We start from the raw sequence: 6000 nt of genomic DNA on the forward strand, positions 1-6000 counted from the left end.
GCAACTTGATTACGTAAACACGTAATGGTTTCTCAATAAAGGACAAATGTCGGAGGCTGCGGAACAGTTCCTTCTGCACTATCTCGCAAACCGCCATGAAAGCATGACATACCGACCTGTATAGCGCGTAGGGTAGCGAACTGGATTCAGTCTGGTTAACCTCCCTGCCTTTCCTCTCTCTCCCTCTCTCTCTCTATCAATCCAAATGAAGAAAGCAACACGAAGGAGAAATTGCCCACAAGCATCGAATTTGCGTATTGTAGCATGGCGTTACCATTTGCCCTCGATTTCGAAGGCGCGGAATACCCTGCGCATGCGCAGTCGCCGGTGTCCGTGTACCTACGGAATGCTAACGCTTTGCTAAAGGGGTCGATCAATGTAAATTGGTAAAGTGTACAAGTGAGTGCGCCTTCTCTCCACTTGACAGAGAGAGAATCCTACTTTATTGATAGTTGTCTATTTTGCGTAATCTGGTTTTCTTGTGCACCGCTGTTAGTTGTGACGCTTACAAAGCTTCTGCGCATGGGGTTAGCTCGACCTGCGGACTGTTTCAAAGAAACAAAGCATGCAGCGTCTTATCGGGTATCCCGCACATACCTCGGTCTCTCTGTTCTTACTTTAGTTCCGCTAAAGTTATACAACATTTAACACATAGCGTCCACTAAAGGAGTAACTTCCATAACGTCTTTAGTCGTTCCAAAATGGAGTGACAATTACAGCGCTCGCCAGTAGAGAAGCAAGCTTGTTTATCCTGAAGCAACTGCGGAAATTTGAGCAGTCAAGTCGACCAAAGAAGTGCGCATAACCCGTTGTTCTAATAGACAGCTTTCTACTATAGGGACGCAAAACGCATCCAATCATTGTGGAACGCGCAAGCCTCCGATCTTACAAAAGAACCCAAAGTCAGCACCAAAGGGCGCGAAGGGCTCGCAGTGGAGTTTGCTTCCCCGAACGCTTGGGTGAAGCTCGCGTCTCCTAACCAGAAGTTGCTTGATAACTGAATAACGCTGCTCGAGTCCCTATATCTCTAAAGGGGGACATAGATGAATATATTTATATATACATCAAAATATCTGAGGAAAACGTTTATTTTTGTCGATAATGTTCAACTTGAATAAGGACATTCAACGAAAATAAACATATTTTGCGGAAGCTTTTTCAGCAATATGTGGGCAACACCAGGCATGGCACTGAAAACGAGCTTCATCCGAAACCGCGTATGGCATCGCTTAGAACTTGCACGGAGAGCTTTCAGCATATGTGAAATAGAGGTGCACACTGTATTTCATCTGCATTAACTGTGCGGTATACCACTGCAGCCTGCGTTATCATTGCGTCGGTCTTTCTCCTCTGGCGATGCTCTTCTGATTATTGTTTTCCAACAATTGCTCATACCCACTACGGGAGATTGGTCAACAGGGTAATTTTACAAGTGTTCTTTAAAAAAAATGTTTGCAAAAGAAAGGTAAAACTTAGAATATTAGAGCGTGGTAGAAGGAAAAGATTGTATGAATGAGAAGAACGCTATAGTTAATTTGCAGATAGAGGAATTTAAGATCAAGAAATACCATTTCCAAACGAAAGGGAGTCGCGCGCCAAACTTCTTCCTCGACCTGTGTCTGTTCCTGCTCTAATCCAACGAGTGACGCTCGCTTCCCGTCATTTAGTATCGGTTAAACGCATTTCGTCAGCATCTCTGTACTCAAAGACAAAAATGGGCGATAAAAAAATAAAATATTCTTCCGATGTGTTGCCTGCAGATAACGCTCGTCCATAAAGCGGTTTAGGACGCTTAATTCACGGGCAGTGAATCGTGTAAACGAGGATCGGAAGGTCCATCGGCTCCATGACCCGTCGCTTCGTACACCGTGACTGGCTCACCGATCGAGAAGACAGCGATATACATATTCTCCGAGAATTCTCGGGTGCGCTTCATAGTAAAGCACGTGTAGACAATCACTGGCCGCCACTCCGCAACCGCGGTAAGGCTATCCAGAGCGCGAGCTTTCTGGAGTGATACACCGGGTTCGCACGGCCGGCTTATCGTCCAGGCGGAGACGTGTGGCAAAACGAAACGCAGCAGCAGGAGAGCACGTAGCAGCTCGGAGGACGTCTTTCGATGTGGGCAAAATGCGAAATCGCTCGCGTACTTAAATTTAGGCGCGCTTTAATACACCCAGCGTTGTCAAAATTTTTCAGGAGACCTCCTCTACGGTGTCTCTCACAGAGTGCGTAAAATACCATCAATCAATCAATCAATCAATCAGTCAATCAATCAATCAATCAATCGATTGATCAATCCATCAGTCAAGCAATCAGTCGTTATGCCTAACATTGCGAATCCCAAGCAAAAAGTCGCAGTTTCACCCGAAAGGCGAAGCATCCATTGCGATAGCAAATCAGTAAACAGCTATACGAAGTAGGAATAGTAGCTTTAACGGCCGTATAAACCCGTACACATTCGTCAATTAAATTAACAAGCATGACGTCACGCGCGCACAAGCAAACATGAATACATCTCCCCTCGATGAGTGCGGAAATACGCTGTCAAGACGCCGGAGTGACGAAGTGCGGCAGCAGCAGCGAGCAAAATTGACCTTCGTGCTGCCTCTCGCTTCAACCGCGAACTAAGCGGCGAGAATACAGCGCGCACGAAGCTATCATCAATCGGCGCACTTTCCCCATCGCAGATCGCTTTCAAGATAAGGCCCGCGTGAGGCTGTGCCATACGCGAAGCCGCCAGAGTAGAATGCCGCACCCCCGCTCCCCCAACCCCAGTAATGCGCCTGGAGTCTCCATATAATTGCTATCGCAATAAAAGACGAACACTGGGGAAAGAGCTGCGCGCCGTGAGCGACGAGATGTGAAATTTTGCTAAGACCACTACTGAGATTTCAGGAACACAGACTTTCATCTTTTTCTAATTCGGTGTTCCTGAATACATGAGCTGTCTTCTCACCTGCTCTTAAACAACTACCTCTACCCGTTTTGCACGAGAGGTAAGCCAATTAACCACGTACATTTTATACTGATGGATCAGCAACTCTCCGGTGTTCCTCTGGAGCCGTGGCTCTGCCAGCACGGGTTGCCACCACCATCAGCTTCAAGACGTGTGCACCCAATGAGATCGACGGCTGCGGAATTTGCAGCTCTTCTCGCTGCACTTTGTCTCGTCAGCCAAGAACAACCTCGCGGATGGTCATTATTCGGTGACTCGTAGTCAGCACTGCAGTCTTTGCTATCGGCCCTGCGACGTGGACCACACGCACAACTGGTGTTCGAGATTAGAGAATTAATCCATAATTTGGCTCTGAAACGACACCACGTGACATTTCAGTGGCTTCCAAGTCACTGCGGCGTCATAGGTAACGAACACGCCGATAATGCTGCTCGGTCGGCTCTTCAAAGCGGCAGGACATACGACGCTAGAAAACTTCGAATGCTTACACGGGATATCACGTTCTCCACGTGGAAAACGTGATAGTTCTCTTTTACTGCACGCTTCTGCCTTGTCTTTCTTTTTTTTTTTTTTTGCACCTTAGAAACCACGAACGAAGCCTATAAGGGTTTCTTAGAAAGAAAGCATCGCAGTGCAAGAGTCCGCCCTGGTTCGGGGATTGAACCAGAGACAAACAAAACCTTTCCAGTGCGGTCACCATCTGAGCCAACCGGGAGGCTATACCGGATCCTGGTGTTAAAGGGACACTAAAGAGAAAAATGATTTCTTCTTCATCACTAAATTACCTTCCTATGACACCAAAAACACCACTCTTACCACAATAAGAAGCTTGGTAGACCATAAAAAGCGCAAGAACAAAAGACGGGTGGCAACGCCTCCTTGAAGTTTCCGCACCTGGTCGCTGTGACGTCATGGATTTTGAGGGCATCTTCTAGGGCCCAGTTAATTATATAGCGGTACAGATTGACTACACTGTGTTCTAAAGGAACCAAATATTAAACATGGCAAGTTTCGGGAACCTTTACTCAGCCAACGCGGCCAAAATGCGAAAACATGCTTTGGAATCCCTGACGTCTCACTGACGTACCGGCGTCGGGGTTTCGGCGCGAAATGCAAATACTGATACTTCGACCTTGATTTTCTCATCTAATAACCAAACTGTCATTTTGAAATGACTGCCTGCAGTGTTCTCAAATAGTGTTTTACTAGCCTAAATTTATTTGTTGCTTCGCTTTAGTGTCCATTTAAGGCTGCCCTTACAATATTGATCTGTCTTGTGAGCTCCGCATTGATGGGTACCTGTCCCTTTGTATTGAGGTAGCAGGTGTCTCCGTGCCATAAAAAAAAAAAAATCTGATGCGATCGAAATTTCCTTCGCACACTGACAGGTCAGTTTTGTCGCCCTTCTTCACAATCGACCGGCCATCTGCTTGCATATCTTTTTATGCCCCTGCATATAACTTTCACCATTTGCGGCTTTCTTAAATTCAGACGCTTGAGCCTCTGTGCTTCTCTCGTCCACTTGTGGCAGAAGGGAACTACACTCAATGAAATATGCTCCATCGTTTTCCTTGCTTACAAGCAGCAGCGGCTAATACATAAGCTACATTGTCAAACTATTGCCCGTACACATGAAACAGCCGCGTACCTAGCGCTCGCGAACTACAAACCGTGACGCAGAAACAAAATCCCCCCCCCCAAAAAAAAAAAGAAATTCGGCTAATCACAAATGGAACACACTGGAATGTACAGTCGAGGAAGTAAATGGTACACGGCGCAGGCCACACTTATTTAGTGCAATTCGATGCCATTCCTCGCGGCCGACACTTGTCGAATCCGGTTGTTTGAAATACGGGACTCCAGCAATGTAAGTCATGATTCGCAAAGTATAAGTACTGATTTTTAAATCTATGATTTGTCACGTTGGCACGTATCTCATGTTTCCGAAACTCCCTTGCTAAACGGGCTTTTCGCCGCTAACAGCGAGTAAGACAAAGCACTCACCTTCGCCGTGGCCGATGCCCGATGGCTGCTCAGTCCGTCCGGTCTGATCCACGTCCGGTCCTGCTCAACAGGCTGCCTCTGTCGGCACCACTTCTTTTATCAAGGCGCTCAGACGCGAGCCTTACGCACTCGCTTAATGCTTTTTTCCTTTCTTTTGTTATGTTTTCATCTACACAGTGAAAGGACGAATCGCGCTCGTTCTTCTCTCCTTAGCGTCTTACCGGACGTGACGTCACCGCGCTTATTTTGTGACGCTAAAGCGCAGTCGCCCCGGCGCCGACCAGCGAAAACTTCTGGAGCTTCAAACCTCCTCCTCCCCCCCCCCCCCGCATACTCCCATATTCCATCCTCCACATTGCGGCTCATTGAGAACGTGACGTCATTGCGAATGGAGACAGACGATTTGCTGCGCGAGGCGCAAGGACACGCCTTCTAAACGGAAGCAGTGCGGCGAAGCCTTTGGTCCTAAGAACAGAAGGCTTATGGTGTCGCGTCCTCAAGAGAGAGAAAACAGAATAAGATCAACGACCGAACGAGGACGTCATACAGCGTTCGAACGGGCCGCGTCTGCTCGATTTGCTCTGAATTCTCGGTCGTACTTTGAGCGGCGAAACGCTTTTCCGAAACGCAAGAGGCTGTAGGCCACGGCGCAGTAAACTGAGGTCTCGCTTTCTTTTCAGATTTTCTTCGCGTAGGTCGAGTGTGCAACCGCTCCTGCTTTTAATGGCGGAAGAAAGAGTTCAAAGAAACAAATGAAGAAGAATCGAGCTTCATATCACCGCGATGTCAGATGGCACGGATGTTTATGACAATATAGAGGGGAGGAAAAAACAAAAAAAAACGAGAGGTGATTTTTTTTTTCTTTGTGTCCTCTTCGCATATAGAGCGCTGCTGCCCATGAATTGTCTCCCCATGCAGTTCACCCGAGTTCCCTCGAGGAGCACTTGTGCCGAGGTCAACAATCATAAATCCCTTCTAACTACGGAGAGAACGAAACGCGCACGATGCCTGCGGCTTTGTTCTAAAGCCCACGGGGC

The 6000-nt window shown here is 47.4% G+C and overlaps 1 protein-coding gene across 1 annotated transcript in view; it reads right to left on the reverse strand.

Annotated features, from left to right (window-relative positions):
• Positions 1 to 5023, reverse strand: part of LOC142575712 (uncharacterized) — a 51987-nt gene extending 46964 nt beyond the window's left edge. Inside the window, exon 1 of the mRNA XM_075685279.1 lies at positions 4964 to 5023. The gene's annotated coding sequence lies outside the window, so the exon portion shown is untranslated. The remainder of the gene's footprint in view (positions 1 to 4963) is intronic.
• Positions 5024 to 6000: the final 977 nt, after the last annotated feature.

This window comes from Dermacentor variabilis, chromosome 3, assembly GCF_050947875.1.
Source record: "Dermacentor variabilis isolate Ectoservices chromosome 3, ASM5094787v1, whole genome shotgun sequence".
Lineage (NCBI taxonomy): Eukaryota > Metazoa > Arthropoda > Arachnida > Ixodida > Ixodidae > Dermacentor > Dermacentor variabilis.